Below are 13,237 nucleotides of genomic sequence, written 5' to 3' on the forward strand. Positions count from 1 at the left end.
TGTGATGTAAGGCTGTATTTTTCAGTGTGGGGTCATGTTTCTGTTTCGGATGAAACTAGCCATTCTGGCATAAATTGTGCACAAAGTCAGAGTCAAAAAGTGTGGTACTGGAAAAGCACAGGTGGTCAGATAGCATCCAAGGAGCAGGACAGTCAAAGTTTCGAGCATAAGCTCTTCATCAGGATGCTGCCTGACCAGCTGTGCTTTTCCAGCGCCACAGATTTTGACTCTGATCTCCAGCATCTGCATTCCTCACTTTCTCCCTGTGCACAATGTCATGCCTACTTTGACAAGTAATCATAGGAGTCCCTACAGCTTGAAAGCAGGCCGTTTGGCCCATCAAATCCACACCGATGTTCTGAAGAGCATCCCACCAACCCCCAACCCTATCCCTGTCACCCTGCATTTCCCATGACACGCTGAGCTTGGGCAATATCGGTTTGCCTGACAGTAAATATATCAACTAGGATGTTACTTGAAGTAATCTGGAGGAGATAGACAAATTAAAGAATGTGACAGGTAATCTTCTTTCAACAGACCTTTCAAAAAGACTCAATCTTTTGTTAAATGGGAATCTATTGAAGAAACTATTGCACAGAACGAAAAAAGGTCACAGTGACTTTAATGCTTATATGAGCATCTTAAAGCAAATCAATGAGAAGAGGAGCAACATTTGAATAGCGGAGGCCTTCAGTGTGGTCATCACACCGTTGTAAAGAAGGATTGTCCAGAACTAAGGGAGTTTGAATGAACAGCGCTAATGCTTAAGGTTTTCCATGTGCAAACAAATTTTATTAGGATTATTCACAAAAGTAAATTTGCACATTCTGTCTGATAAATCTGCCCTGGTGAAATGTAATTCAGAATGTTATATTTTTTTAAAAAAACCACCAGACATACTTGAATGATTTATTGTCATGTGTACTTTACAGTGAGAAAAACAGTAAAATACAGTGAAAAGCTTTTCCACTGTTGCCACAATCCAGTGCCATTCTGAATAGTTTTAAGAATACAAAAAAAATCTTGATGTGAATGCATCTGTACTTTACATTCTACTTGTACCTGACAACTGGTAACAACAGCAGCAGAAGACTTATTAAAGACTGTTGTATACTATAGCTTAGAATGCAAAATATTCTCAGTGTTTATCTCTATGAATCAGTACTACAGGTTCAATCAATTGAATCCACCACAATTTCCATGATCTGCTGCCTACTTTTTTTAATGCAGTTTGGAATAATTTGTGTTTCAAACGATCTTGCCATAAAGCCATTTTCACGACAGAGCATGCGCTACTTTGCCTTAGAATGCCAGTTGTGCTAAAATTGACTGAATTTTGGGACAATGTTTTGTTTCAACTGGTTTTCTTATCTCTACATTATAATAATCTATGACTGAGATTTTGATAACTTCATGGTTACAAAGTGGATGATCTCATATTTGCCGATTTTTAAATCCATTTGTCGCCACAACACCCACATACACAGATATTGACATCCAACATGCACAGGAGATCCCCCGCACGGTAAGTCAGGAGCGAAACCAGTCCAGGACTGGTTGCTCAAGACAGCTTGCTCAGGACAGCTACAGTCATGATCCTCCCCACACTGCCCACCTTGACTCATTCTGCCCTCTTGTGGGCAGATCTCCTCATGGAATATGAGAGAGACACAGGTAATACAGAAGACAAAAAGTGCGTGGCATGGCTTTTACTATGTTAAGGGAGGAGGTGGCCTGAACAAGTGAGTAGAATGTGCAGGGGCATGCAGGGCTATTAGTTTCAGTGGTTGGAGTAAATAAAGATAAATGAGGAAGATGTTGCAAGCAACAGCGAAAGTGGGATGAAGATAGACCTCGATGAGTAGGGGCAATCAGATTGAAGACTATGTCATTATGCTGGACAGACTAGAGAAGGACATTTTCCTTCTCCCTGCAGTGCTGTGCTTTCCTCCAGATGACTGAGAATGCTTTATCCTGGGCTCGTATCATGGCCTCCTGTAACGGGCCTGACAGAAGAGGAAGTCCTGCCAGTACACTACCCTATCTAGCAGGACCACCAGAATCCAATTTTGCCTGTCTGCCATGACAGGGGCAAATGTCAGGAGCTGTATGGCTAAGTGATGGACTGACAGTCTTTGTCTGGGTCCACAGTGGGCTTTTAAAAATAGCATGGGGCCAAGGGTTGCTGGTAAATTTGAATTAGCTGGTAAGTGGTAAGTTATTCTGGAAATGGTGTCTGGTAAGATGGGACACTTGCATTGTGATACTTACATTCAGAGCTCAATGTTAATGGATACAGTAGCTTTGGTAAGACATAGTGAGAAACCTCAACTGGCCTCATGGCAAGAATCACTCCATCAAAATCAACAGGTCTTGGACTCAGCCAAAAAACCATGAGGTTCAGTCCAAAGTCTCCTGTCTACTAAGTGAATTTTTCTCAATTAGATAAATAGTTCACATTCAATTCCATGATATTTTTAAACAATACTTCAAGAGGGACTTTATCAAATGCCTTCTTGAAGGCGATATTAAAAACATCCAATCGAATATTCACTTCTTTTATCATCACTTCAAAAATCTCAATCAAATTCAACAGGCATGACTTGCCTTTTACAAACTCATGTTGGTTCTTTCTCATCAGCTGAAAATTTTCAAGGTGCTCAGACACCATACCTTTGTGTAAAAACTCCAGCAATTTCCTTACATTAAATGTTTGACTAATTCACTTATAATTCCTTGGTTTGACTGATTGGTTTATAAATCCTTGGATTCCCTTCTCCATTTTTCTTAAATAATGGAATGACAAGTTATTTTTCAATCTAAAGGAATGTTTCTTTAATTACGAGATTGTTGGAAGATTTTAGTTAGGGCATCCAAAATGTTCTCACTCACTTTCTCTAAAACACCAGGGTATTTATCACACTTCAATGCATCTTTCTTTTGGGTGTTGTTGCCTTCCTTATAGTAATTGTGCAGACTCCCTGTACATGGGGTATCCAGCAAACCTATCTTTTCCGTAATTGTGAATACTAATTTAACGAAATGACAGCCTAGTGGTATTGTTGTTGGTCTGTTAATCCAGAGACCCAGGTAATGTTCTGAGGACCCCAATTCCCCCATGACAGACGATGGAATTGAATTCAATTTTTAAAATCTGGAATTAAAGAGTCTAATAATGACCAAGAATCAGTCATGTCTCACCAATTTGATTATTTGAAGAAGTGACAAAGAAGGTTAATGAAGGCAGAGTGGTGGATGTTGTCTATATAGACTTCAGAAAGGTTCTGCATGGTAGACTGGTTAGCACTGTTAGATCACATGGAATCCGGGGAGAGCTAGCCATTTGGATACAAAATTGGCTTGAAGGTAGGAGACGAAGAGTGGTGGTAGAGGGTTGTTCTTTAGACTGGAGGCCTGTGATCAGTAATATGCTGCAAGGATTGTCATTTATATAAATGATTTAGATGAGAATATAGGCGGTAAGATTAGTAACTTTGCAGGTCACACCAAAATTGTGGTGTAATGGACAATGAAGAAGGTTATCTAGGGGTATAATGGACCCTTGATCACATGGGGGGCCAAGGAGTGGCAGATCGAGTTTAATCTAGATAAATGTGAGGTGCTACATTTTGCTGAAAATTGGGCCAGAACGTACACACTTAATGGTAATATCCTGGAGAGTATTGCTGAACACAGAGACATTAGGGTGCAGGCTCATATTTCCTTGGGAGCTGCAAATAGGCAAGGTAGTGAAGAGAGTTTGGAATATTTGCTTTTATTGGAGTTGAGGAGGTGGGATTTTGTTGCAGCTGTACAGGACATTGATTTAGCCATTTTTGGAATACTGCATTCAATTCTGGTCTCCCTGCTATAGGAAAGATGTTGTTAAACTTGAAAGGGTTCAGAAAAGATTTACAAGCATGTTGCTGGGTTTGAAGGGTTTGAGCTACAGGGAGAGGCTGAATAGTCTAGGCTATTTTCCTGGACCATGGGAGGCTGAGGTTTGGTCTTATAGAGGTTTATAAAATCATCAGGGGGTGGATAGGGTAAACAGCCAAAGTCCTTTTTCCAGGGCAGAAGAGTCCAAAACTAGAGGGCATAGGTTTATGATGAGAGGAGAAAGGTCCCTTTTAAACCTAAGGGGCAACTTTTCCACACAGATGGTGATATGTGCATGGAATGAGCTGAGAGAGGATGTGGTGGAGGCTGGTACAATTACAACATTTAAAAGGTATCTGGACAGGTACTTGAATAGTTAGAAGGATGTGGGCCAAATGCTGGCAAGTGGGACTGGGTAAACTTAGGATATCTGGTTGGCATGAATGAGTTTGACCAAAGGGTCTGTTTCTGTAGGGTATTGCTCTATGACTGGCTAACAGGAAACTGCAAATAGACATAAATGGGTCATTTTCTGGCATAGTTTAACAATTGATGTGCCACAGGGATCTGTGCTAGGCCCTCAGCTTTATAAATGACCTCGATGAAGGAATCAAACATATGATTGCTAAATTCCCTATACTAAGATAGGTAGGAATATAAATTGTGAAAAGTAAATAAGAAAACTACAGATGGCTATAGATAAAATGATTTGATAAATGGAGTATAATATGCAAAAATGTAAATTTGTTCATTTGGAAGAATAATAGGGAAACATATTATCTAAATATTGAGGGATTAGAGATGTGAACTGCAGAAGGATCTGGGTGTGGTAATGCACGAATCACAAAAGATGAGGTACACCAAGTAATGAGGAAAGCTAATAAATTGTTATTATTTATTGCAAGGGGAATTGAGCAAACATGTAGGGACGTTATGCTGGTGAGAGCACTTCTGGACAGATCTTGTATCTAAAGATGTAAGTACATTGGAAGCAGTTCAGATTTGTTAGACTCATACCTGGAATGAAAAATGTGTTGCTGGAAAAGCGCAGCAGGTCAGGCAGCATCCAAGGAGCAGGAGAATCGACGTTTCGGGCATAAGCCCTTCTTCAGGAATGGGCAGGTATTTTTATGAGGTAAAGTTAACAGATTTGGCTAGTATTTATTGGAACTTGATTTAAACATGTAGCATCCTGAGGGGTTAACATGGTGGCTGTGGGAGAATGTTAAACTATTTTAAAATAAGCAGTTGCCCATTTAAGATAGAGCTAAAAAGAATTTTCTTTCCTGACAGAAGATTACGAATCTTTGGGACTCTGTTCCTCAAAAGGTGGTCGAAGCAGAATCCTTAAATGCTCTTAAGGCAAGGGGTGAAAGTTTGTCAGGGATAGGAAGGAACATAGAATAATCAGATGAATAATCATAAGGTGATTGAATGGCAGAGTGCGCTGAAGGGGTTGGATGGCCTATCCCTATTCCTAATTGATACAGGATGTGCAGAACATATAATATCCAATTTCACCTTTGAAGGACACCATCTGTGAAACTGATTTGTTGACCCAGTCATTCATCCCCCACGCAGATCCCACAATCACCACCTCCGATACCCCATGTGAGCGCCACATCCATAAATGATGTCACCCCCCGGTCTCTCTACTACCGCTCCCACTCCAGTTACAGTCTCCATCCCCACTCCCAGCTCCAGCCCTACACCAGGTGCTAGCTTCCAGCCCTGCCAAGTTTTCACCGACTCCCAGACTCCCCCTCACTGAGGACAAATGATCAGTCCTCAGCAAATACCTTAACCTTAACATCAAATACTTCTTTCGACGCCTCCATCTCCAGGCTCACTTTTTCCATCAAGACTCGGCCCACCTTCTGAGGACCCCTTTGCCCGCCTCCAACACACCCAGCCGACCCATCGTCTCAGCCCCACCGAACTCATCTCCACATTCTTCGATATGTCCTATCCCCCGCGGTCCAGGACACTACCCATGCCCTCCACCTCCTCCACTATTTTAGTTTCCCTAGCCCCCAATGCTTCATCTTCACCATGGACATCCACTCATTATACACCTCCATCCGCCATGACCAGGACTACCAAGCCCTCCATTTCTTCCTCTCCTGATGTCCCGACCAGTACACTTCCACTGATACTCTAATTCGTTTAGCTGAACTGGTCCTCACCCTCAATAATTTCTCCTTTGAATGCTCCTACTTCCTCCAGATGAAAGGGATAGCCATGGGCACACGCATGGGCCCCAGCTATGCCTGACTCTTTGTCAGCTACGTGGAACAGTCCATCTTCCATAATTACACTGACAACATTCCACACCTTTTCCTTCGCTACATTGATGACTGCATTGGCACCACCTCGTGCTCTCATAAGGTGGTTGAACAGTTCATCAACTTTACCAACACGTTCCACCCTGAACTTAAGTTCACCCGGGCCATCTCAGCAATCTCCCTCCCCTTCTCCATCTCCACTGATGGGGACTGACTCAAAACTGACATCTTCTACAAACTCACCAACTCCCACAGCTACCTGGTCTACACCTCCTCCCACCCTGCCTCGTGGTTGATAATGCCTTCCAGCACATCTCATCCACTTTCCACACCTCTGCACTTGAACCCCACCCTACCAACTGCCATATACATTGCATCCTCCATTTCCGTCACCTACAAAAGCACCCCACCACCAGACATATATTTCCTTCCCCACCCCTATCCACTTTATGTAAAGACTGTTCACTCTGCAACTCCCTCATCAGGTCTACGCCCCTCCCGACCAACCCATCCTCTCTTCCTGCCACTGCAGGAATTGCAAAACCTGCGCCCACACCTCTTCCCCTCACCCAAAGGAACCTTCCACATGTCATTTCCTATATCCATTGCTCCCAATGCGATCTCCTGTACATTGGGAGACAGGACACCTACTCACAGTACATTCCCGGGACACCCATATCAACCAACCCCACCGCCTGTGGCCAAACACATCAACTCCTCCCCCTGTCAAGGACATGCATGTCCTGGGCCGCCTCCATCGCTACATCCTAACTTCCTGGAGGAGGAATGCCTCATCTTCTGCCTTGGAACCCTTCAACCCCATGGTATCCATGTGGATTTCACCAATTTCCTCATTTCCCCATTCCCCACCTTATCCCAGATCCAACCTACCAACTTGGCACCTGCCTTATGATCTGTCCATCTTCCTTCCCACCTATTTGCTTCACTTCCCCCTGACCTATCACCATTACCCCCACCTCCATCCACCTGTTGCGCTCACAGCTACCTTCCCCTTGCCTCAACCTTCTCCCCCCACTTTATCTCTCCACCCCCTAGGCTCCCGGCCTCATTCCTGATGAAAGGTTTTTGCCCGAAGCGTTCTCCTCGGATGATGCCTGACCTGCTGTGTTTTTCCAGCACCACTCTCGACTCTGATCTCCAGCATCTGCAGTCCTCACTTTTGCCCAGTCAGTCATTCATTGCTAACTCTTCACTGTTCCTGGATTATGTTCTTTATAGATTTCCTTTCCCCACTCCTTAAATCTTTCTTCATTATTCTTAAACTTAAGTCTCTATGGTACCTAATGAACCAATCATATATAGTTGGCAGTTTCAAGAGAAAGTTGAGATTTTAGTCTTCCCCTTTTCCTTGTATGACCGCACATTACAGTTTGTCTCTCTCGGTACCCAAGGTATGTCTACAGTAGCTGGAGTACTCAAGCCAATTACCAGTTTTGAAGAATACCTGCAGGCAATTCCATCATGTACTGAAATTTTAGACTGTGGAAGTTAGGCTTCATTTGCATTAATACTCAAGTTTAGAAATTGAAGTCTAAAACAACAATAGAACATAATTTGAGTAATTAGATTTCCTTCAGCCCAACAAGTCCACACAAACCCTCCGAAGAGTAACCCATCCATTCCCCTATCCTATATTTACCCCTCACTAATGCACCTAACAGTATGGGCAATTTAGCATGACCAATTCATCTGACTGGCACACATTTTGGATTGTGGGAGGAAACCAAAACACCCGGAGGAAACCCACACGGACAGTTGCCAGGGGTGGGAATTGAACCCACTTCCTGGCACTACGAGTGCCAGCCACCGTGCCGCTATTGCTGTTGTATACTGGTGCATTAGCATCCATTTTGAACCATAGAAATTAGGACAGTTTAGAATAGGCCCAATTTACTATTATTTGCATTCATTTTTAGTCTGTGGGGCAGCCTACACATGCACCCAATCTTAAAAATCTGCCAGAGAAGCATAATACCCAAATACTCCACCCTACATTCCAACTGCTTAATGTTTAGCCAGGAAGACACTGAAATGATAACAGCTTGTGTGTTACAAACCACACACATCACTTCTGAAGTTTGGTAATCTTGGCTGAGGCAATTCATACATAAAAATAATTTGTTTAGCAAGCAGCAGAGGTTTAGATGAGGAAAATTTTATTTGACAATCTTTGCAGATCTTGAGGTTCTGCAGGTAATGTAAAGAATAGAATTCTAATGAATAAGACAAAAAGTCAGAAATCCATACATGAATTTGAGGCTTTCAAAAGCAAATAGATTGGATGCTATTGGCAAAAAGAACAGTTCACTAGTGCAGCTTTCTTTTTATAATGTGTTTTTTATTTTACTTTAAAATGGATGGAAAAGCAAGGATCTCTAACATCACCTCAAGAACACCATTCCTTGTTGGTAATACTAAATAGAATAAATAATACCCTACAGAATAATGCCACTGTGTCAGATGATAAGAGTGCTTGCAAGATCAGGCCACAATCTATTCTCACTGATGTTGAATGCAAATATGAGGGAAATTAATAATCCACAATCCTGACAGCTGCTTGATAATCTGTCAGATATCTTACAAATTTAGTTTTTATCGGTTGAATATTACACCTATCACAAACAAACCAGGAGTGTGGCTATGAGCAGGGTGTATCACAATGGACCCTCCATCAAATTACAGTCTGATTGGGTACTGGAAGTCAGCATGTCCTTTGGAATTGAGGGGTTCAAATCAACAGATAAAACTAGCCCATCAAATTCAATGGCAGGAAATTGGAAGTAATCCACTTATTGTAAGGTGTGATACTTTGTTGACATTAAACTACTCATCCTGCTCATTCAATCTGTGCGTGAGGGCTTAATGATTAAGTTGCCAGTATTGCAACAATTTTAAATAATAATGTCTGTATGGGTTTGGGAGAGCAGGGGGTGGTGGAAGAGTCATTATGGGGATTTGTTTGCATTGAAAAGTTTATGAATGTACACAGTGATTATTGAAAAGCAGAAGCTTGCCTTCAGATAGCAGGATCAAGTTTTTCTTTCACAGGGAAAAGATCAGGTTCCAATCTAGATGTGCTGTAATTCTTTGTAAAGAAGCTTAGAACGATATTATAACAGAGTTTAATGAATAACATGTGGTCTGTCATACTAATTTCCAAGATCTAGCTTTGTTACACCCACCATTTATTTAATATGTAATGTTTACAATGGATGGTTATGTTTTAAAGTTTCAGGTAATTCAGGACGTTAATATATATTGAAGAGTATTTAACATTTGTACACTTGAGTAAATAAAAAAATCTTTGTTCTGAACAATGGAATATTGAAATTTCACCAGTAAATTAGGATCTTGAATAAGTTTAAAAATTAATTTTAATCTTGGTAGAAACCAGTAACATTTCCACTCTTATGGCAGCTTAGTTTAGTTTTAAAAGTATTTTTCTCCTCTCCCATCGAAAATGGCTAAATCACTAAATTCTGGTCATGTTAGGAAGCTTGCTTCCAATAAAAGCCAATGTGGCTGGAATATTCTTTGACGAAATCAAACCTCATCCATTCACTCCGAGCAAGTCGTGTCATTTGCTTTGAAACATTGTAGACAGAGTCATAGGAGATGTACAGCATGGAAACAGACCCATCGGTCCAACTTGTCCATGCCGACCAGATATCCCAACCCAGTCTAGTCCCACCTGCCAGCACCCGGCCCGTATCCCTTCAAACCCTTCCTATTCATATACCCATCCAAATGCCTCTTAAAACATCACAATTGTACCAGCCTCCACCACATCCTCTGGCAGCTCATTCCATACCCATACCACCCTCTGCATGAAAAAGTTGCCCCTTAGGTCTCTTTTATATCTTTCCCCTCTCACCCTAAACCTATGCCCTCTACTTCTGGACTCCGACCCCAGGGAAAAGACATTGCCTATTTATCCTATCCATGCCCCTCAATTTTGTAAACGTCTGTAAGGTCACCCCTCAACTGCCAATGCTCCAGGGAAAACAGCCCCAGCCTGTTCCTGTAGCTCAAATCCTCCAACCCTGGTAACTCCTTGGAAATCTTTTCTGAACCCTTCCAAGTTTCACAACATCTTTCCAATAAGAAGGAGACCAGAATTGCATGGAATATTCCAACAGTGGTCTAACCAATGTCCTGTACAGCTGCAACATAACCTCCCAACTCCTGTACTCAATACTCGGACCAATAAAGGAAAGCATACCAAATGCCTTCTTCACTATCCTATCTACCTGCGACTCCACTTTCAAGGAGCTGTGAACCTGCACTCCATGGTCTTTGTTCAGCAACACTCCCTAGGACCTTACCATTAAGTCCTGCTAAGATTTGCTTTCCCAAAATGCACCACCTCACATTTATCTGAATTAAATTCCATCTGCCACCTTTTGGCCCATCTGGTCAAGATCCTGCTATAATCTGAGGTAACCCTCTTCGTTGTCTACTACACCTCCACTTTTGGTGTCATCTGCAAACTTACTAACTGTACCTCTTATGCTCGCATCCAAATCATTTATTTAAATGATAAAAAGTAGAGGACCCAGCACTGATCCTTGTGGCACTCCATTGGTCACAGGCCTCCAGTCTGAAAAACAACCCTCCACCACCACCCTCTGTCTTCCAACTTTGAGCCAGTTCTGTATCCAAATTGTTAGTTCTCCCTGTATTCCATGAGATCTAACCTTGCTAATCAGTCTCCCATGGGGAATCTTGAACACCTTACTGAAGCCTATATAGATCACATCTACTGCTCTGCCCTCATCAACCCTCTTTGTTACTTCCTCAAAAACTCAATCAAGTGTGAGACATGATTTCCCACACACAAAACCATGTTGACTATCCCTAATCAGTCCTTGCCTTTCCAAATATATGTACAACCTGTCCTTCAGGATTTCCTCCAACAATGTGCCCACCACCGATGTCAGACTTACTGGTCTATAGTCCCTGGCTTGTCCTTACCACCCTTCTTAAACAGAGGTACCATGTTAGCCAACCTCCAGTCTTCCGCACCTCATCTGTGACTATTGATGATACAAATATCTCAGCAAGAGGCTCAGCAATCACTTCTCTAGCTTCTCACAGAGTTCTTGGGTACACCTGATTAGGTCCTGGAGATTTATCCACCTTTACCAGTTTCAAGACGTCCAGCACTTCCTCCTTTGTAAAACATATTGTATAGTCAAGAACTTAGTGATAAGACTCAACCATAGCCTTTGAACCTTGAAACAATGAATACCTACCAGTTTGTATTATATAAACTTCCCTTCAGTATATGCCCTAAAGTCAAAAGTGTGGAAATTTCAGTATTCTTTCCTTTGTACACAACTCTGTCAGCAGAACAATTCCTGACTTGTGCCAGCATCAGTGATCAGAACTTGAAACTACTTCAAGTATATGAACACTGAGAATAAAAGGTAATCTTGTTGGAACATGAAATTAACACCTCCCCACCCAAGAACGATTGAGCATGACAAGCCTAAAAGACTGGAGACAGAAATAACCAAGATTGTGTCATTTATCCCATAAAGTTGTGATGATCAAGGAAACATGGGAGTCACTGATTCAATACAAGGTGTCAATGCATAATGAAAAATGATCAGTAAACTGGATAGAAGTTAAATCGTGCTTACATTCTTAAGAGGTGGTAGGAGGTTCTGGTTCATTCTCATTTATGTTATAGACCGATTCAGAGTGACGAACACCTGAAAAGTGCTTATCAGTAGAATGGTAAATGCAAAAATACTGGTTTATTTAAGAAATTTAATACTCATATGGAGGCAGTGCAATTTTTAAGAATTCGATAAGAACTGAACAAATTGTTATCTGCATTACAGCATCTGACCAGCCACGGGTGTGGTCAAAAGCAGGTGAAAACTCCAGGAGAAAAAACATCCGGTAACAGAGTTGAAAACGAATCCATACACGTGCAAACACAACCTTAAAAAAGTATGAGCTGATTATAAAAATTAGCACATTCCAAAGTTACAGTTGTAAATCATGGCAGCATTAAGTCAGACTCAAAAGAGAACAAACCTGGTGCTGCTAGTGGGGGAAAAAGATGCAACGAAACCAAAAAAGTTAAGGATACAAAAATGCAAGATGAATGCACACACTGTTGACTATTTTCAAATATGGTCTCCAAGCATTAATCAACTAACAGCTGAGTTTCACTGAAGATCAGTCTGTGATTCCCTCTTAAATCATTAAAGGATTTAGAAAGTAAGTTCACAATTTAGAAACAAGATTAGAGACTCTGTAGCACAACATTGTACACAGTATGAAACTTGACATAGGGATTTCAAAAGTCAGTTCTAATTGCACATTTATTGTAAAGTCACCAGTGTTACAAAACCATAGGGCTGCTCTCTCATTGGTGAGATAACTGGTTATTTAACATTTACACTTCAGGTAAGGGGAACATTTGAGATGGTGATTCCTTCATGGCAACCTTAGCTGGTGTGGCATTTGAACCTGTCGTTGATGTCATTCTGCATTGCAAACCAGCCAACAGACTACTTTCCCTGTCCCCCCTCAATGTTACGTTACAGAACATTTTCTTAAAATTGAATAAACCTGCACCCCAACATAAGAGAAGTAAACATTTTCATTGCAGCAGTGTACAGGGAAATTAGAGTGTTAAGACTAGTGCTTTATCAACTAAAAGTTCGAAAAAGTAATTTACATTTTCTGTACGAACAGGACAGATTTTACATGTCTTTTTTAAAATGTCAAGCTTTAATATATGGGTAAGTGCATATCTAAACAATCCATTGAGTGCACGTGGGGCAATCTAACAGTGGGTATGTGTTGCTTCTCAATACAAAGATTCACCAGACAGACAATCTCCACTCAGAAGAGAAGTTGAACACGAGCTTTTGTTGAGCAGATCCCTTTTTCACCATTTGTTTTGTTCCCCTTTCTACGTGCACTAAACTTTTAAGAGTTGATTACAAAAACTGGAGAATATTAAGTGTTTGTGGTAGCATATGTGCAAACATTAACTTTACACAATGATCTGTTACAGGATCTCTCAATGT

This window comes from Chiloscyllium punctatum, chromosome 8 (assembly GCF_047496795.1).
Source record: "Chiloscyllium punctatum isolate Juve2018m chromosome 8, sChiPun1.3, whole genome shotgun sequence".
Lineage (NCBI taxonomy): Eukaryota > Metazoa > Chordata > Chondrichthyes > Orectolobiformes > Hemiscylliidae > Chiloscyllium > Chiloscyllium punctatum.